This window comes from Mauremys mutica, chromosome 2, assembly GCF_020497125.1.
Source record: "Mauremys mutica isolate MM-2020 ecotype Southern chromosome 2, ASM2049712v1, whole genome shotgun sequence".
Taxonomy (NCBI): Eukaryota; Metazoa; Chordata; order Testudines; family Geoemydidae; genus Mauremys; species Mauremys mutica.
Genome location: NC_059073.1, coordinates 64,318,995 through 64,340,733, shown reverse-complemented (window position 1 = coordinate 64,340,733; position 21,739 = coordinate 64,318,995). Strand labels below are relative to the sequence as shown.

Sequence of the window (21,739 nt, the reverse complement as noted above, 5' to 3'; positions counted from 1 at the left end):
TTATAAATAGAATCCCACATACAATATATACACACAAAGTTTTGAAATACCAGGACACAATAGGCCCAGTACATCTCAATAGCGCATGTTCACGTGACTGTAATACCAACTACCCCCGTCCATACGTTTTCTGACTTCAATTGTAAGCACGTGTAGGCAAATGCTCTATGTTGGAGATGCCTGTCAAATACCACACATACCTCAACCACTGTAAAAATGTTAAAAAATAATTATACGTCAAACAAGCACTTACCCCACAAGTCATAGGTGTCTACTAGAGACGTAGATGAAAATGGGATGGCAAACGTTTTATACTTACCATCTATTCATCCCCAAGACTCTGGTTTGTTACAGACTTAATCTTAGTTTTTGAGACATTGGACTAAAAAACATCTGCACCTAAGATGACCCAGATAAGAGTAGGGGAAAGCTACTGCTCACAAACAGGGAAGAATTGGTAGGGGAAGCAGAAGTGGGTGGCAACCTGGGCAGCAGTGACCATGAGATGGTCGAGTTCAGGATCCTGACAAAAGGAAGAAAGGAGAGCAGCAGAATACAGACCCTGGACTTTAGAAAAGCAGACTGACTCCCTCAGGGAACTGTGAGGCTAATATGAAGGGTAAAGGAGTCCAGGAGATCTGGCTGTATTTTAAAGAAGCCTTGTTGAGAGTGCAGGAACAAACCATTCCAGTGTGCAGAAACAATAGCAAATATGGCAGGCGACCAACTTGTCTTAACAGAGAATGCTTTGGTGAGCTTAAACTTAAAAAGGAAGCTTACAAGAAGTGGAAACTTGGACAGATGACTAGGGAGGAGTATAAAAATATTGCTTGAGCATGCAGGGGTGTAATCAGGAAAGCCAAAGCATAATTGGAGTTACAGCTAGCAAGGAATGTGAAGGGTAACAAGAAGGGTTTATACAGATATGTTAGCAACAAGAAGGTGGTCAGGGAAAGTGTGGGGCCCTTACTGAATGGGGGAGGCAACCTAATGATAGATGATGTGGCAAAAGCTGAAGTACTCAATGCCTTTTTTGCCTCTGTCTTCACAGACAAGATCAGCTCCCAGACTGCTGCACTGGGCAGCACAGTATGGGGAGGAAGTGAGCAGCCCTCAGTGGTGAAAGAACAGGTTACGGACTATTTAGAAAAGCTGGAATTGCACAAGTCCATGGGGCCAGATCTAATGCATCCGAGGGTGCTGAGCAGTGAGATGGCTGATATGATTGCAGAGCTATTGGGGGAGGTCCCAGACAATTGGAAAAAGGCAAAGATAGTGCTCATCTTTAAAAAAGGGAAGAAGGAGAATCCGGGGAACTACAGACCGGTCAGCCTCACCTCACTCCCTGGAAAAATCATGGAGCAGGTCCTCCAGGAATCCATTTTGAAGTACTTGGAGGAGAGGAAGGTGATCAGGAAAAGTCAACGTGGATTCACCAAGGGAAAGTCATGCCTGACCAACCTGATTGCTTTCTATGATGAGATAACTGGCTCTGTGGATATGAGGAAAGCAGTGGATGTGCTATATCTTGACTTTAGCAAAGCTTTTGATACAGTCTCCCACAGTATTCTTGCCAGCAAGTTAAAAAAATATGGATTGGATCAATGGACTATAAGGTGGATAGAAAGCTGACTAGACCGTTGGGCTCAACAGGTAGTGATCAACGGCTCGATGTCTAGTTGGTAGACAGTATCAAGCGGAGAGCCTCAGGGGTCTGTCCAGGGGCCGGTTTTGTTCAACGTCTTTATTAATGATCTGGATGATGGGGTGGATTGCACCCTCAGCAAGTTTGTGGATGACAGTAAGCTAGAGGGAGAGGTAAATATGTTGGAGGGTAGGGATAGGGTCCGGAGTGACCTAGACAAATTGGAGGATTGGGCCAAAATAAATCTGATGAGGTTCAAGAAGGACAAGTGCAGAGTCCTAGGATGGAAGAATCCCACACACTGTTGCAGGCTGGGGACCGACTGGCTAAGCGGCAGTTTTGCAGAAAAGGACCTGGGGATTACAGTGGATGAGAAGCTGGATATGAGTCAACAGTGTGCCCTTGTTGCCAAGAAGGCTAATGGCATATTGGGCTGCATTAGTAGGAGCATTGACAGCAGATCAAGGGAAGTAATTATTCCCCTCTATTGGGCACTGGTGAGGCCACATCTGCAGTATAGTGTCCAGTTTTGGGGCCCCCACTACAGAAGGGATGTGAACAAATTGGAGAGAGTCCATTGGAAGGCAACAAAAATTATTAGAAGGCTGGGGCACATGACTTATGAGGAGAGGCTGAGGGAACTGAGCTTATTTAGTCTGCAGAAGAGAAGAGTGAGGGGGGATTTGATAGCAGCCTTCAACTACCTGACGGGGGGTTCCAAAGAGGATGGAGCTCGGCTGTTCTCAGTGGTGGCAGATGACAGAGCAAGGAGCAACGGTCTCAAGTTGCAGTGGGGGCGGTCTAGGTTGGATATTAGGGAAATCTATTTCACTGGGAGGGTGGTGAAGCACTGGAATGGTTACCTAGGGACGTGGTGGAATTTTCATCCTTAGAGGTTTTTAAGGCCTGGCTTGACAAAGCCCTGGCTGGGATGTTTTAATTGGGATTGGTCTTGCTTTGAGCAGGGGGTTAAGCTAGATGACCTCCTGAAGTCTCTTCCAAGCCCAATCTTCTATGATTTTATGATAGAGGTGCTTTGGCAGGGTAATAAAGGTTGTAGAACATCTTATATATAAATGGACTCAGAACTTTTTAATGCAGTTTCTCTCTCCCCCATAAATGAATCTCTTCATCTCAATGGGATTTTATTTGCTATTACATATGTCAGGAACCATAGAGTAGTTTTCATGGGGTTTTCAGTTTTCCAAACCAATCCATCTATAACTCAGGATACAGTGGGGAGTGCTGGCTTATTACTGTCACTTTCAAATGATTAATCTATACTGTTCAAACCAACTGTGTAGGAAAACCCGTCAGAACAGAGATGAATCCACGAAGGTTAAATTCTGATGAATAGAACAAGAAGAGCTGGGGGTCTCTGTAATTGTGTGCATTAACTATATCATGCTGGAAGCAGGTAATTCCCAGGCTGATGATCTGAATTCAAAATGCAATTGTGCTAAAATGAGCTAGCGCCATATCTCCTATCTATGGTTTCAAGCAATCCATAATTTTCAGGTTTCTTTCTAGTGTGTGTGCGTGGGGGGGAGTGTATTTTAAACATGTTATCTCATGTCATGAGTTCAATATAAAATCTACTATAACTTTATTGGGGGCAGGGGGGAGACCTTCAATTTTCCCCCTTTAGTTTCCAGAGGGTTTATTTGGTGTAGAAGGCCAGATCAGTCTTTGAGATAGATTTTTAAACTTACTGGCTGTATCACGCAAATTGATGTTTTAGTACAAAAAAGTAACTACCATAGATTTTTACTATATTTCAGCAGCACCTGGTATCACATAAAAACAATGTATTAGAATTGTGTAGCACAGAATGCTCCTCTATTTTGTTTCAAAGAGCACAGACTAGTTCATTAAATCCTTCTTTGGCAGAAGTGGGCCAGGGTGACCAAAACATCAAGGCCTACCTTGTAAATCACCTGACATTTTTGCTTCACAGGATTAAGCATTTGCTATGGAGTAGAAGAAATGGTGTGGAAAACTATCCACAACTATGGGAGGATATTTATATATACCACAGAGTAACAGTTATGGAGAATTGCTTAATGGCATATAATGCAGAGTAAACAGGGACGAAAATAAGAACAGGAAAACAAGCTGAATGTCAGGAAAAGCTTGGACAGTGAGATCTGTCAACCTTTGGCATAGTCTCTCAAAGGAAGTGGTTGAAGTTCCATTATTTAAGACACTTAAAACTAGTTTGGACAAATGCTAATAAATATAATATAGGAAATACCCTTGCACTGGCAGGGAGATGGGCTAGATGAACCTATACTGCTTTTCTTTTCCATTTTGACTTCTATGATTCTGAGACTGGAGAGGATGGTTGTGGATGGAGGTGAGGCAAGAAGAAAAGACAACTCCTGTTAGTTTCTCTGGCTGGTAGTCAGATTGTCTTTTTTTTTGCCTGTCACTTTCAGTTGATGTGGAAAACATTGGGGTTGTCTGGCCCAGAAATAAGTAGGAAGTCTCATCCTATTTCTTGCCTGAAGATTTGAAGTGTTCATTTTTAGGAGTATTTAGCAATAAAATTCCAGCACTTGGGAACTAGAAATACTGTACAAAAGTCTAGCAAATTCTCTTAATCTCACTGACTCCTCAGACAGGTGCTAGAAGAAGAGATCATTCTGCAGAATAAAAAAATATGCAGTTCGTGGACCATGTTGAATTGAAACAGAAAATTCCCAAAACCCCGCACAAAGAGACAATTTTCAGAACCTCTTGCAATCTCAGATACAAAATTAGAAAGCCAAACAACCTTAATGTGAAAAAGAGAGTTAGAATCATAGAAATGTAAGGGGTGCAAGGGACACCGAGAGGTTATCAATTCCAGCCTTCTGCACTGAGATAGGAACAAGTAAACCTGTTCAGACAAATCTCCAACAATGGGGATTCCATAACCTTCCTTGGAAGCCTATTCCAGAGCTTAATTACCCTAATAGTTGGAAAGTTTTTCCTAACATCTAACATAAATCTCCATTGCTGCAAATTAAGCTCAGTACTTTTTGTCCTACCCACAGTAGACATGGAGAACAATTGATCCCAGTCCTTCCTATAATAGCCCTTAACATAGCTGAAGACTGTTATCAGATCTCCCCTCAGGCTTCTTTTCTCAAGACCAAACATGCCCAGGTTTTAACCTTTCCTCCTAGATCAGGATTTCTAAACCTATTATTATTTTTGTTGTTCCCCTCTGGACTCTTTCCAATTTATCCACATCTTTCTTAAAGTGTGGTGCCCAGAACTGGATGCAGTAATCCATCTGAGGCCTCACCAGTGCCAAGCAAGAGAATTATGTCCCGTGTCTTACATATGACATTCCTGTTAATACATCTGTCATGGGGCTGATACACCCATCACCCTTTGTGGGGTGTGGGTGGGGTGGGGGCGTTCCGTCCCTGCGGTTGTATCTGTAGGGCTGCCCCCGGTCTCAGGGCTGTGTGGACCTGTGACCTTAGACCAAAGATCCTTGTGATCAGGGCAGTACAGCCGGAGTCAATGATACAGGGCAGTCTGGCCTAGTGGCCAAAGTCAGTACTACAGCCCCTGCTGTCGGGGCAGTGCAGCCCAATGGCCAAAGTCAATGGTATGGCCCTCTCTCTCAGGGCAGTGCAACCTAGTGGCCAGAGTCCATAATACTGGTGAGTGAGGTCACCACCCTGATGTGGGTGGTGGCTGGGATAGGTGGACCTGGGCCCGCCTTCTCCACCAGGTCTCAATCCAGGGCCCTATCAGTGGCGGGGTTGCCTGCCACCAGCTCAGCAGGGCTCCAACCGAAACTTGCAGAGCCTTGCTCCAGTTCTGTGACTGTTTCCCCACAAAACCTCCCTGGGTTACTTCCTACCCGAATCTCTGGGATTGTCTGTCTCTGGGGTTCACCAGTTTCGCCACTGTCTGCACCATCCAAAGCCAGTGTGTCGGGGTCTGTCTTGGACTGGCTGACCTCCGCATCTTGGAATGCAGGTGGTCCTCCCTCAGGAGCTAGCAATTCACCTCCTTCCCTGCTGGCAGTCAGCCCAGACTGAGCTGCTCTGCTGGCTTTTGTACCCTGCTTCCAGCTGGAGCATGCCCAGCAGAGCCAGGGGTGTGTGGCTTCCTTGGCTAAAAGAGAAGGGTTAACACCCACTGTCCCGGTGGTGGCACTGATACACCCTGTCACAACGTGCCAGAATGAGATTAGCCTTTTTTGCAACTGCGCCACATTGTTGATTCCCATTCAATTTGTGATCCACTATAGCCCCCAGATCCTTTTCAGCAGTACTACTGCCTAGCCAGTTGTTCACGATTTCATAGTTGTATATATGATTTTTCCTTCCTAAGTGTAGTACTTTCCACTTGCCTTTATTGAAATTCATCTTGTTAAATTCAGACCAATTTTCCAATTTGTCAAGGTTATTTTGAATTCTAGTCCTGTCCTCCAAAATGTTTGCAACCACACCCAGCTGGTGTCATCTGCAAATTTTATAAGCATACTCTCTACTCCACCATCAATGTCACTAATGAAAATATTTTGTGGCACCAGACCCAGGATAGATCCATGCAGGACCCCACTGAATACACCCTAGTCTGACAGCAAATCATTGATAACTACTTTTTGAGTATGATCTTTCAACTAGTAATGCACCCACCTTATAGTAATTTCATCTAGGCCATTTTTCCCTAGTTTGCTTAGAAGAATGTCATGTGGGACAGTCAGAAGCCTTACTAAAAACCAAGATATATCATATTTACTGCTTCCCCTCTATCTACTATGCCCAAAATGCTGTCAAAGAAGGAAATTAGGTGGGTTTGGCATGATTTGTTCTTGACAAATCTATTCTATCTATTCTTATAACCCTATTATTCTCTACATGATTACAAACTGATTATATAATAATATTGTTCCAGCATCTTTCCAAGTATAGAAGTTGGCAGACTGGTCTAAAATTTCCTGGGTCCTCTTTGTTCCCTCTTTTAAAGATAGGTACTGTGTTTGACCTTCCCCAGTGCTCTGGGACCTCACCCATCATCCATGAGTTCTTGAAGATGATTGCTAAGGGTTCCTACATTACTTCAGCTACTTCCTTAAGTATCCTAGAATGAATTTCATCAGGCCCTGATGACTTGAATACATCTAACTTATTTACATATTCTTTTACCCTTTCTTTCCCTATTTTGACTTGTGTTCTTTCCCTGCAAGGGAATATTATTAATTCTGTTGACTATTGGGTCATTATTAGCCTTTTCAGTAAAGACTGAAGAAAACTAGGCATTAAACACCTCAGCCTTCTTGATGCAATCAGTTACAAGTTCTCTTTCCCTACTCAGTAGAACAGCTGCACTTCCCTTTGTCTTTCTCTTACTCCTAATGTACTTAAAGAACCTCCTCTTTTTGCCTATGTCCCTTGTTAAATGTAACTCCTCTTGTGCCTCAACCTTTCTGATTTTGTCCCTACATGCTTGTGCTCTTCTTTTGTAATTGTCCTTAACAATTTGTCCATGTTTCCATTTTTCTGCAGAATTCCTTTTTGATTTCCAGTTCATTAAAGAGCTCCCGATGGAGCCATATGGGCCTCTTATGATTTTTCCTATGTTTCCTTCACATCGGGATATTTTGCAGTTGTGCATTTAATATTGTCTCCTTGAGAAACTACTGCTCTCCAGAAATCCTTTTTCACTTCGATTTTCTTCCCATGGGACCTTACCTACCATATCTCCGAGGTTTCTTTGAGTTTGCTTTTTTGAAGTCCATTGTCCTTATTCTGCTGCTCTCATTCCTTCCTTTACTTAGAAACATATTTCATGAGCACTTTCACCCAACTGCCTCCCACTTTCAGATTCACAACCAATTCCTCCCTGACAGTCAGAATCACGTCTAAAATGGTTGTCAACCTCAACTTGTAACAGGTGAAGTTGGATAATTGTGGGGAGAGTTATCATCAGCTTTGGTGTTTTTTATGTATAGAAATTATTTTTGATTGATTTGGCTTTTGTGCTTGAAAATAGGAATGCAAGATCTTTGGGGGGGGCTGAATATTTGTCATTTTCTGTCATCCATTCATTTACTCAGTAAAATAAATGTATTGACCTTTTCTGAGATTTATTTTCTATTGGCTATTTCTCCTCTTGTTGAGGACAGGAGGAACTTCCTGAAAGCTGACCAGCTCACAAGTGAAGTAATTCATATGCACATAGCATACATCAAGTGACACTGGATGAGCTTCTAACATTTCTTCATCAATAAATTACTCAATTCAGTGCCTAAAAGCTAGTTTAGGACAGTAATGATAACATGCTAACCTAAGTCAATACTGCTAATCCTTTGTCAGACAAGCGACTAGTCACAAGTCTCTCATCCAACAGTTTCTAGTTTATATAACAAACTAAAACTATCAAGTGACAGTTAAAGATGCATTGGGAGTCATCTTGAAAGCAAGAAAATAGAAAGTTGAGAAAAAATCTCCAGCATTCCTTGCCACCATCACATCACCTACCATCCTCCTAATAAGACACTCCAGCATTCAATAAGGCATTCACTTCTGTCTGCAAGAGATAGTCAAAAGCAACTCTCATGTACAACCTGAAAGTGTGTATGACTATCGCACCATCCATTCATTTGGAAAGTTATTCTAACTTAACACCACTGTAGTCACTAATAAGGTTTTGTGGGTTGGGTGAAACAAACAGTATAGAAATTACAAAAACTATTTCAAATTGATCCTCTTACTCAAAGAAGTGTTCCTAGAAATTTTTTCACTCCAGCTAAAATGACAAATTTAACAACATTAATCACAGTGTTGCTAGAGAGCTACCCTAAGAAACACCTGTGTGTAAATAGTGGATTTTCTGTAACTTGAAGTCTTTAAATCAGGATCTGAGGACTTCACTAACTCAGCCACATTATGGGTCTATTACAGGAGTGGGGGAGTGAGGTTCTATGGCCAGCAATGTGCAGGAGGTCAGACTAGATGATCATGGTGGTCCATTCTGGTTTTAAAGTCTAAAGTCTTTGAGTCTTTATGTTAGATTGCCTTAACAGGTAGGAATTCTGACTCCCAAATCAAGGGTTGTATCACCACAGAGCATAAAGCACAACAACCTGTATTCATACTCTGTGCTAAGCTAAGCTTAACTTCCCAAAAGTTGAGAGTTTCATTAAATTTTAAATTAATGTAATGTTTTTCAGATTAATTTAAGATTAATTTGCATTCAGACATTTGTGCAGCTTTAGCAGTATCTTCTCTTTCTGTCATTTCCATCATCTTACAGACAGTGGAAACGTGAAAATGTATAGTTAAGATTTGCTGTGATAAAGTAAGTTGGGAAGATTTAATTACAGCAAGTCATTACATATCTTGCCCTTGCAAGCATGAAAAGAAGTAACATATATTTGTCAATGATTAGAGTTGTGAAATATTAGGAAATCCTAGATAAACGTCGTGTGTACTTTTGAGTGGCATAGCAAATCAGATTACTAGAATTAATGCCACAGCACTATCTGTGCTGATAAGTGGGAGACTTAGGGCACGTCTACACTGGCAAAGTTACCGCGTCTGCAGTTACAGCGCCACTGAGAGAGCACAGAAGGGAAACTGCTGTTTTGTGCTCACACTGACAGCTGCCTGCGCAATAGCGTGTTCACACTTGTAGCACTTGCAGCGGTATTCAGAGCGGTGCACTCTGGGCAGTTATCCCACAGAGCACCTCTTTCTCTTTTGCCGCTAAGACTTGTGGAAAGGTGGTGGGTGGGTCATGGGGCATCCTGGGTCATGTCTCAATGCCCCATGATGCATTGCTTTGCATCCCAGCAATCCCTGTGCTTCCATCTGCATTTGGCACTATCTTTCAACAGTTTGTGTACTGCACACACTGCCTCTTTCGGGCAGCAGGAATGGATCCCGAACTGCTGGCCAGTATGCTGCTTGCTCTGACCAACATGTCACAAGTGGCAGAGGAGTTATTCCCGAAACTACAAAGGCAAGAGGAGTGCAACATTGATCTCACCACGCGTAGTAGCTATGACACGAGAATGCTTGTGGCATTCACAAAGGTGCTGACCACAGTGGAATGCCACTTTTGGGCTTGGGAACAAGCACTGAGTGGTGGGATCACATCGTGATGCACGTCTGGAATGACGAGCAGTGGCTTCAGAACTTTTGCATGAGGAAAGCCACATTCATGGGACTGTGTGATGAGCTCACCCCAGCCCTGCAGTGCAAGGACACGAGAATGAGAGCTGCCCTGTTTCTGGAGAAGCACGTGGCGATTGCACTGTGGAAGCTGGCTACTCCAGACTGCTACCACTCGGTCACTAACCAGTTTGGAGTGGGAAAGTCGACCGTTGTAGTCGTGGAAATGTGCAGGGCCATTAATCGCATCCTGCTTCAAAAGACCATGACACTGGGCAACGTGTGTGACATTGTGGATGGCTTTGCACAAATGGGCTTCCCTAATTGCGGAGGGGCAATAGATGGCACGCACATTCCATTCTGGCACCAGACCACCTAGGCACCGAGTACATTAATCGCAAGGGGTATTTCTCAATGGTTCTCCGGGCATTTGTGGATCACCATGGGCATTTCACAGACATTAACACAGGCTTTTTTGGAAAGGTGCATCACTAACTGGATGACACACGCATCTTTCAGAACACTGGCCTGTTCAAGATGTTGCAAGCAGGGACTTTCTTCCTGGACCAGAAGATCACCGTAGGGGAACTCAAAATGCCCGTTGTGATCCTGGGAGACCCCGCCTACCCCTTAATGCCATGGCTTATGAAGCCATACACAGGGCAACTTGACAGCAGCAAGGAGCAGTTCAACAACAGGCTGAGCAAGTGCAGCATGACTGTTGAGTGTGCATTGGACCATTTAAAAGCCCGCTGGTGATGCCTGTATGGGAAGCTGGACTTTGCCAATGATAATATTCCTATGCTTATAGCCACGTGCTGTACTCTCCATAATATTTGTGAAGGGAAAGGTGAAAACTTCACTCAGGGCTAGACTGCAGAGGCTCAGCTCCTGAAGGCTGAGTTTGAATAGCCAGAGACCAGGGCTATTAGAGAGGCACACAGAGCCATAAGGATCAAAGATGCCTTGAGGCAGCAAGTTGAAGCTGAAAGCCACTAATATTTGTCGCTATGCTCGGGCTTGCAGAGTTTGTAATGCTAGGAGGTGATTGGTGCACATGATGCAAGAAGGGGGCTTAACATTATTGTATGTTGCTTTGCAGTGCTCTTTTTGCTTTCACTTATAGAATAAAGATTGCTTTGAAACCAACACAATTATTTTATTAAGACAGCAACCGGAGGAGAGAGTCAAATGAAAACATTCATCAGTAGGGAAGGGTGGGAAGGGAAGGTCTCAAGAGGAGAAGGGGTCCCAGGACAGCTACAGATTTGTGTATGTCAAGGGATCATACCCAACCTTCTCCTTTGGAGTACAATGCAGAGGGTGCTGTACTTCAGCAGGTGGGTATTGAGTGCAGTGGATAGTGGGAATCCACAGTGCTGGAGTGTGAGGAGGGAGGAGTGGAATGCTGCGGGTAGAAAGTGGAGCCAGGAGGTTGATAACAATGTGTTGGTGGTGTGTGGAGGGTTCATGGGAACGAGTTTTGCCACAGCGGCTGCAGGGGAGGGCAGGCACGGAGCTGCTCGGTTTGAAGAGCTAGTATCGCCTGGAGCGTATCCACTTGGCGCTCCATAACATTTAAGAACCGCTCCATGGCTTCTTTCTGGTGTGCCACATTCTCCTTTCAACCCCTCTTCTTGCTGTCCCACCACTCCTTCAATTCCTGTTTCTCAGCGGCGGAGTGCATCATAACCTCACGGAGAAAGTCCTCCTTAGTTCTTCCTGGCCGCTTTCTAAATTCTGTGCAGCCATCCCGCTGCCGATAACAAAGAGGGAGGGTGGGCTCCCAAGGTCATCTCTGTGATGTTTAAATGCAACATTTTACAGAAGCAGTATTGTTTGCAACACAGAGACCACTGATTCAGTGCTTTTAAACACAGCCAGTACTCACACACGTCACTAACTGGCTGACCCCAGAAAAGCACACATGAGCCACAAGACCCCCAAAATGGTGAGTAGCCGCAGGGGCAGGGTAAATCACTCTTCCCGGACCCTGCTGTATACTGGGCATGTGGCTTTTGGGGAGAGCCAGCACTGTAGGGGAGGCCTGATAAGCATTTCTGTCCACACACTTTCCACAGGATGTGATCATTATGGAAGATATCTCGCTGCCAAGGGTGAGCAAGGAATCAATGGAGGGTCTTTTCCAAGCCTGCAGCTTCCGCCCTGGACCCTATGTGGCAGTGTGCAGGAATGGTCCCACCCCCAGACCCCATGATGGCAAAGTGGCACAGGAAAGATGTGATTTGCCTCTTTAAGAATAGCACCCTTACTTAATAAGCCAACCAAGCTGTTCTGCTTGCGACTGATCTATGTCACTGACTATAGGAAAAAGATTTTCTTGACTGGGGATTAGGGGAAAAGAGAACAAGAAAAATACATATCTAGTGCCTGGAGTACTGCTGCACCTGCTACAAAGTAGTCTACTAAGAATGACAACTCATGCTAAATAATTTAGATCATCCTACCCAATGTGATCTCTCATAACTCTCAAAATAAAACACTGTCAATCTGAGTAATAGAAAAAGCAAATATGGAAATCATACCACAATATTTACAAATGTAAAACAATCAACAAACTATTAGAATGGGCCTGTTGACTTGAGCAAATGGAATGTAGTAGAACAGCTGTTCGCTTTATCCTATCCATAAAGAAAAACCTTTGTGAGTCACTTAGGGCTTTATGAATTATCGGCTTTTTCTCATCACTGGTACAAATAGAATTCCTCAATCCCGTCCATTCTTTAACATATATTTAAATGATACATGCATGTACTGGCAAGTCCTGTGGTATGCTGACTACCCTCTACAGAGAAATGAGGGGAAATTGACTAAACTATTTTCAAAATAGTTAATAGCCATTACGTGATTTAGTTTTCACCAATAGGCAGAATGAACGAGAGTTTTGGGAGCCTTTTCAGCTTCCATATAAAATGTAAAGAAGCCCAGTGGGAGCACAAATGAAGTCCCACTGACTGACACCAGGAAACATTCTTACTCAAGTTTTCTGAAACAAAGGTCTTGTGCTAGGTGAGGCTCTGTGGAATAGTTCAACTTTAGATCAGTGTGGTGACCTCCATGTAGTCACCACTGTAGCCAATGATTTTAGTTTGTTATCCATTTATTGTGTGATGCTATGATTAATCATGTTATATCATATATATTCATTGTATGTCAATTAGAGTTAATTTGTAGGATTATAAAACTATAAGATTAATCTGTATTTAGAGGAACCAAATATTAGACATGAAACAGACAAGCTGAAACGCAAGAACCTGTAGGCTGAGGCCTGCTAGATTTTAGCTTAGCTATTTTAGGCCTTGGAAATGAGAAATGATGACATAAATTAATGACCGAGAAATAACCTGAAAGATTATGGGAAAAGAGGTACCAATTGGTAATATTGCAAAAGTCTAGCTGGGAAATTAAATTTTAAATTATAAAATGCTGTAACGGCAAATAGTGTCTCCAACATGTGTCTTAACCAGACGATAAAGGTGGTACATCAATGTTAATGAGAACCTACACAGCCTATAGACTTCTAGATCCCTTGTGTTTCTATGGGACACAGACCAATAAGAAAGAGAGGGTTGACACTTTCATGTACATGTGCAGAATGTAGGTATAGACCAAATCACAGTATAAAAAAGGGTGCCCAGAGCAAGGAAATTGAGTTTCCTATGGGGAACTCCAGCAGAAACCACCCCCGTATTGATGATCAGTCCATGATCAACAGATCAACAGACTCTAACACCATCTAGGAGGATGTCAGTATATCTAGTTATAACTGATACACAGATATATTTAGTAATTGTATATGCTGTGGTATTTATAACTTTGTTGGTAACTTTAATAAAACTGCTAAAAGGTAGTGGACCTTGTTCTTGTGATTGTATGTGTTACTTGCCTATGGTTTCATGTGTTCCTATCAGCTTTAGAACCAGAACAAACAGATACAACTCTATTGAACTTGAGACTGTAGCTGCCAGAGCCTAACACCATGTAGTATATTAATATTTAATATTATATATTAACAATTAACATATTAAAATTAACTTTAAATAAAAGGCTACACCACTGGGCATATGTCTGCATACTATGAACAGTACTGTAGAAATGCATAACAAATATTGTTACAAAATCACCTCACAATTGGTCATAATTCTTTCTGCTCAGGATTGGCTCCTCTTGGAATAACAGAGAATTTCCTTATCAAGTCAGATGTTTGAGGAAGTTTACATAAGGCCTATATGGACAGTATGATTCATTAGTGTTCCATCACTGGGGCGGTATGTGAATTAGGGGAGAAAAGACTCTTCAAGTAACACCAATAAAACAAAGAGAGACACATTTTAGTTCCTCTATGGCTTCTACTTTTCTAGAAAAAAATAAGTTTGTTCTCAGGGCGAACCATTGGTTTCACTACTCAGACTGTGTTGAATATACTGTGTGCGTGAACAGTCGAATAATCCTGAGAGTGCTGTGTAGTAAAATAGAATATATTAAAATTGCTCCATAAATTCAATAATCACAGGCACTTAGGGCAACAATGTTAGACTGGGAAAATGCATTTAACAAAGCACTTCTGTATTCCAGTGGGTAAAAGGAAGCCAAGGCTTTTGCCAAAAAAGCTTTTGTTGCGTGACCTTCATTAGCACAATGAAGACCAACCATTGGCATATATGATGACCTGGCCCTACATTTTGAGCGTGCTGGGATCTGGCCCAGAAACTCTCAATGGGAGTTGTGTAGCTCAGTCACTGCACAGTGCTTTAAACTTTTAAGAAGAAGTTTTCCTGAGGCAGCTCAGGGAAACCAAATAGACTCACGAAGAAGCTCTTACAATGAGTATGGAAGACAAAAAACCTTGCAAGAAACTGCAGGGCAAAAAAGAACCCAATCTAAAAACAATATATACAATCTTCAACAAGTTAAAAAAAAGGGTGCCCAATTAACATGCTTTAGGCATAAAGTGAACTGCTGCAGGAATCAGGAGGGAACTTTTTCACCTTCCATAGATAGCCAGTTGAATTCTGAGAGGGAGTTCTTTCTTCTTCTGAGGCATAACTTGTTGGCCATTGCCAGAGGCTACATGTCACAATGGATAGATCAAATGGCCTTGTCTGATCAGGCACAATCTATTTTCTTATCCAACTGAGATAATTCCCAAGGCCCAATATCAACATATAGGATTGTTTTTATTTTGGAGCTGGAGCCATTTGTGGGAAACAGAACAAGCACTAATATAAATGTTATCCAAGAAGAAAATGGATGTAGGTAGCATCAATACACACATTACATAAAGGGTTAAATTTGAATAAGGTGCTGATACTACATTTTAAAAGCATACAGAGTGAGTAGTTGGTCAGTTAATAGCAGTGAGAACACAGATTTCTTCAAGCAGGGAAGACATGCTGTGCCTAATATTACTCATGCATTGTAATGATTCTGGGTGTCCTTATTCCTTTAGCTATCATGGCCTTAAACAGACCAACTCACTGCAGGTCTTTCTAGTTCCCTAGTCTTCGTTTTGCCTGGTATTAGGTAAAGAGAATGAGTGGGTCATCTCAGAGCATGGCGACAATCTCTTTCTGGAGACTGTTCAGCTAACAGAGGAACTGGGAAGGGCTCCTAAAAGATTCAATTTAATAGAGCCATATTGCTGAATGGCACGTTCCAGACAGACAGCATTTCCATGGGCTAGTACAAAAGTAGACTGCATGCTGTCACTAGGCAACAGCACATGCCAACTTAACTTGAATGAAATCCAATAGAATCAACAGAAACCAAAGGGCTGAAGAGCAGAAAGGCTCACACCCAGAATACCAACTTATGGCACCTTTCCTCCACTTTACGTTCATTTTTTAACATTGCAGGAGTTTGATTGGAATGGACTCTGCATAAGTAACAGCAATTTTGCCAATTCTCCTTAATTCCACTTCACTGCATTGATTGGTAATGGTAACATATTAATTATAGGATTTGTTCATGAATTGTGAATTCAGCAAGAAGGAACACATTGCTGTACAAAATGTTCCACTCACACCAACATGTACTCACCCACCTACTTTCTTCCCATTTGAATATTTTCCACGTGTCTCCCAGTATTGCCTCTTTTTAAATATATTTGCAGATCATTCCTGCTGAAGGTCTCATGATAATACCATGGTTTTAAATGGACACTGGTCAAATATTAAAACTGACTTTGAGAATAAAAGCACTGAGTTTATTTGTTTTTGTGAGGCTATGCTGTTCACAAGCATTCAAAATGATCAGGGAACTCTTGAGTTTCATGGGGATTCTCCCAAGTATGTGAATTTTAACATAAATTGTTTGTCCAAATATCCATTCACTATTAATCTGTTATTTTCTAGCTGTAATAGTCTTAGTCATCCTATCAGGGAGAAGAAACAAAACTATGTGACTTCAGTGATTGATCCCACATGAATGGCAAATAGTTTAAGTGAACAAGTTGGTCCGCTCTATTCATAGAATCATAGACGATTATGGTTAGAAGAGACCTCACGAGGTCATCTAGTCCAACCCCCAGCCAGGGCTTTGTCTAGCCTGACCTTAAAAACCTCTATGGATGGAGATTCCACCACCTTCCTAGGTAACCCATTCCAGTGCTTCACCACCCTCCTAGTGAAATAGATTTTCCTAATATCCAATCTAGACCTCCCGCACTGCACCTTGAGACCATTGCTCCTTGTTCTGTCATCTTCCACCACTGAGAACAGCCTAGATCCATCCTCTTTGGAACCCATGTGATGCTCCGTACCTCAGAGGAACACTCAGCACCCCCATGTTCGTCCTTGTAAAATTATTGTGTGGTATCCAATGCAAAGTTTGTCATGTCAGGTGTCTTCGGAAGGCTCATGATGCACTGATCATCATTGTTATAGTAATGTTATAGTAAGGTTATAGGTTATAATTTCATGTATGTAGTTATGAGGCTGAAAATGCATCCTCATGGCTTAAAATAAGCCCAGGCAAAAACTCTCCAAGAGCTGAGAGGGAGTTCACACGTCATCAGGGCATATATGGGATAAACCCAGCCCAGCCTCACAAGAACAAAGGATACTGGCCTAGGCAGCAACAAGAGACTCTGTTGGGCTCTCGAGGGAGTCAGTCCCCTTCCTTTGGTCAGTTTGGAACTGTGATGAGGTAATGCTCACCTGACTCTGAAGGGGGCTGGGGGACAAAGGCAAGAGGGAAGAAAGGACATGATAAAAGGGAGAGACATTTGCCATGCTCTCTCTCTCTTCCACCTACATCTACAGACACCACACCAAATGACTGAAGCACTGATCAAAGGGGAGAGCCTGGCTGAAGAGCAACCAGCCAGCCTGTGGTGAGAAGCATCTAAGTTTGTAAAGGCACTGAAAGTGTTAAGATCAGCTTAGAATGTGTTTTTCTTTTATTTCATTTGACCAAATCTGACTTGTTATGCTTTGACTTATAATCACTTAAAAATCTATCTTTGTAGTTAATAAATCTGTTTGTTAATTCTACCTGATGCAGTGCCTTTGGTTTGAAGTGTGTCAGAGACACCCCTTGGGATAACAAGCCTGGTACATATCAATTTCTTTGTTAAATTGACGAACTCATATAAGCTTGCAGCATCCAGCGGGCATAACTGGACACTGTAAGATGGAGGTTCCTAGGGTTGTGTCTGGGACCGGAGATATTGGCTAGTGTCATTCAGTTGCACAACCTAAGGAGCAGATTACATGCCAGAGGCTGTGCATGAACAGCCCAGGAGTGGATGTTCTCACAGCAGAGCAGGGTAAGGCTGGCTCCCAGAGTCAAGGATCAAGTGACCTAACAGATCACCGGTCCAGACAACACCAGAGGGGAACGTCACAACTCTCCTTCATGTAGTTGAAGGCTGCTATCAAATCCCACCTCACTTTTCTCTTCTGCAGACTAAATAAGCCCAGTTCCCAGTAAATACAGTCACAGAAATCAGAATTAGTCACAAACAGAAAAAAGGGGATAAGCAGACAATGACCATTATTCGCAATTACTAATTCAGCCAGCTCTAGTTGTAACCATTTCCCTTTGGTAAGGGCAATATTGAAAAGGTTTGATTAATATATTCCTCCTGGGATGGGCACATCACCCCACGAAGGCCACAACTTCGCAAGTGGTTGAGTGCCTTCAAGTGCTGTGGTAATTGTTGATGCTCAACCTCATCCAACAGGACCAGGCCCTTATAAAGCAGCACCATCAACGACAGTACATTCAAACTAGTACAGTTAAGGAATTCCACTAAAAACCTTGCATTTCAGAATTTTCAAACGGAGTGAAAAGTGTTTCCCTTGGACTGGATCACAAATTGCCAGGTCCTACAACATGGCACTAAACAGTTTTACTGTTTAAAAATCAAATCTGGGGTCATTGTACCCAAATCAGCTGTGACATTTGGGATTAGAGGCAGTGAGAGTCTGTTTGAGACTCATCAAAATGAGCGGGTTTACTCCAGAAAATGCACCCCAAGCATTGAACTGATTTTTATTAGGCAACTGATCTGCTTGCTGAGTGTACTGAGCAGAGATCACTGGCAATGCCTGGTCTTAGGCAGAGACATATTACCTTCCACTCGTTTGGGGAAGGGGTGCTCAGCAATATTCTAACAGCCAGAATAATTGGGAGGATAGAAGACCCTCCACTACTACATTGGACCGTACAAATGACAAGTAAAATTTAACTTCTTCTCAAGGACTGCATTGAGGGGGTGTTAGAGAACACCTACTTCTCCCCTCAATCATCGCAATCACTGTAAAAAGTAAGAGGAAAGGACTCAAAAGCGTAGAGTCAAATAGGGACTTGGCTCTGAATCCCAATCTGCCCAATGTGACAGGTAGTTCATTTGAGTTCTCAGGTTCCATTCCTGTGCATGTCCCTCATCCAAACAATATGACACTATCAAAGAATCAAGACGATGCAGTTAAACGTAGCCTTTGTGATCTATTGTTTCAACTTGTGTTTTGAAAAAATGCTTAAATTTGCAAATTTCTCACAAGGAACTTTCAAAATGAGTACAGCACTTACCCCACAATGCAAGATTTGAAGGACAGATGGTAACACTGGCAAAGATAAAATAAGGTAGAAGCATTAAAAAAATAGTACATGTAACAAAACACAGCTAACTATTGACTACAATAGCTGTTTTGGACCATCATACTATAATAATTTTATATATGCAACATTGTTATGGTTAGATGGCTCAATACGCTGTGTACAACTTAATGAAAATAGAATAAAAAGCCTAAGAAGACATATATTCCCATTTCAGTCTGTTATGAAAATAGAATACCACAATAAGGCTTTACACAAATCTAAATTCTTATTCACTTCACAACTCAGTTACCTTTTTAACAACATTTAAAAGGCAGTAGGAAATGTAAAGACAATATGACAGACGTAATTACAGTCTTATATAAAAGTTGAATGGGCACACCTGGAAGGCGTGTACAGCACCTTGAAGGAGAAACACAGCAATTTATAGAATCCCAGGCACTAAATCTAGTAAATTAAATGCCCAATCCTGAAATCCCTACTCACAGAAGTGGTCCCACTGAGATACATTTAAACAAATATAAATGACAAACTTACAGCTAGACATTCCATTAGCCATCTGGACTGGTCCTGTTAGTAAGGCTAGTTGCATGAGTAAGGGCTGAGGGACCAAGCCCTGAAAAATTATTACATTCAGATTTAATACTGACACAATTTCTTGTTTCACCCTGGGTTTGGCAACTTTCCCCAATGGGGAAAGTTACTGACAGAATGGCAGTGAGCTAAGGGCAGAGTGGCAGCCTTATTTCTGAATTCACTGGTTTTTGTCAGTTTTTGTTACAATATTAAGATTATTTAAATGTAGTGGGGTTTTGTCTGTGAAACAGACAGACCATTGACACTGTATGACATGGGTGACTGGGGGAGATTTTGCATGACAGAATAGATTTGCATCTTGACTATTCTACCTATGGATAGATCTGTTTTTAAAAGCTCTAGTTTAAGCCAGGTCCTGCAGGCCATTTCTTTGAGTCTGAAGAATGAGTTTTATAGTTTTTGTTTGTTTGTTTGTTTGTTTGTTTTTAAACGTAACTTTTACCACCAACTCACAAACATGAAGATGTTGTCAAAGATTGATTTATGGGTTTCCTTTTGAAGTTGTACAGAATTATCAGCTAATGAGTTGATTTCTTTGATGGTTCTTTTATAGATGGGAATCAACCACAAAGGGATCTTTATTTTGTTCATCATTAATTCTGACTTCAATAGATGAAGTCTGGCTACCATTGTCACCTTCACAGTTTGCCTTTGTGTTATATGAAGCTCATATTCTCAATTAACAGACTATTAGCAAGTTCTTTAATTCTTCAAGTAGCTTTTTCCATTATTGCCAATACATCAAATTCAACGAGCCGGACTATAAAGTATACTGGTTTTCTGCCTGCTATAACAAGATTGACAGTGCTAGTGTCAGTGAACACAACAGTGGACTTCTATGAACCTACAGATGCAATTAGCAAAGCATCTGAACCAGGAAGGCAAGAGTAGAAGGCTAAATCATATTTAAAAATAATTTCAGGGCACAGTTAATATTTAACATTGTTTGACCTAGCGTCAATTTTCTACATTCAAAAATTACTAAAAAAAGGTTTCTTTGGTTTTGCTTATTTTGTCCAAAATCTGAAGTTCTTACATAAATAGAGGGGAGAGAGTAATGTGACATTTCAGTAGAAATGTGTAGTTTAATAAGCTATGAACAAATATGTTCACAGCAGAGATGAGCTCAAATCAGAATACTAGATAGCCCAACATTCCTGAATTTGGGGAAAGTTTAGACCTGGCTCTGAGCTTGGCCACTCATACTAATCTCTATTTCACAATAAGTGTATGTCAGATCCTTACCCGTTTCTCTTCTGTATCAGAACAAGTGAAGGTCAGTTGGTGATGGGATCCTCACAAGGTTTGGAGGGCTGGTTCAGATAAGCTTGAGTTGTTATGATAAGAAGCTTGGATATTGAGTGGAATTCGTGTGATCTAGATCTGAAGATGAAAACTATACTTAAAATAGTCTCTTGTGGTTCTAACCAAACTGGAAATATGACTTGCATCTGAAGAAGTGGGTATTCACCCACGAAAGCTCATGCTGCAAAACGTCTGTTAGTCTATAAGGTGCCACAGGATTCTTTGTTGCTTTTGGAAATATAAAAATATCCTGTCTTGCATTCTATGGGTATGACTGCTTCTGATCTCAGACAAAACCAGGAAGCATGTGTATATGAAGATAACTTGGTAAAAAATCTGAACTATTTCAAACATTTAAATAAACCAAACCAGGGGTTACAGTCTGTTTAGTTTATTTAGTTTTGTTTTTTTCCCAAACAAAGATATGAAATGAACCATCCAGCATTGTTCGGATATGACAGAAAGGAGATTATATACCAGCTTCCACACTAATCACCCATAGGTAAAAATAAGACCTTCGTTTTTTATTAGATTACCTTTATAAAACAAAGTTTAAGAAGAGCTATGAATTTCTTCCCCATCTTCACCTTTCTGACAACTGTTTCCAGTTTGCCAGGCTGAAGACTCACTTTGTGACATCATGTCATATCTAGTTGCATTGTTAAGTCATGTTCCCATAACAGAATGTGAATGACCCCTGCTAGCTTAGTGTCTGAAAGTTCAAATGCACAAAACTTTATTTACAGTTCAGTTAAACTGATCCTTGCTTTCACACTGGTAGATGGAATAAGCCATGGAGGTATGTTTCTAGATTGAACCCTACATGCATCAAGCAGGGATCGGCAATTTTGGCATGTGGCTCGCTAGGGTAAGCACCCTGGCGGGCCAGGCCAGTTTGTTTACCTGCCGCGTCTGCAGGTTCGTCCGATCGCAGTTCCCACTGGCCGTGGTTTGCTGCTCCAGGCCAATGGGGGCTGCAGGA

General features: G+C 41.8%; 1 long non-coding RNA gene across 6 annotated transcripts in view; it reads right to left on the bottom strand.

Moving 5' to 3' along the window:
- LOC123364907 overlaps positions 1–21,375 on the bottom strand; it is a 133,757-nt gene extending 112,382 nt beyond the window's left edge. For all 6 annotated transcript variants that reach the window (XR_006577348.1, XR_006577342.1, XR_006577347.1 and 3 more), the window contains exons 1-3: positions 21,294–21,375; positions 20,698–20,835; positions 18,829–18,863 (exon numbers count right to left, since the gene is read on the bottom strand). This is a non-coding gene — a long non-coding RNA (uncharacterized LOC123364907). The remainder of the gene's footprint in view (positions 1–18,828; positions 18,864–20,697; positions 20,836–21,293) is intronic.
- Between the last annotated feature and the right edge of the window lie 364 nt (positions 21,376–21,739).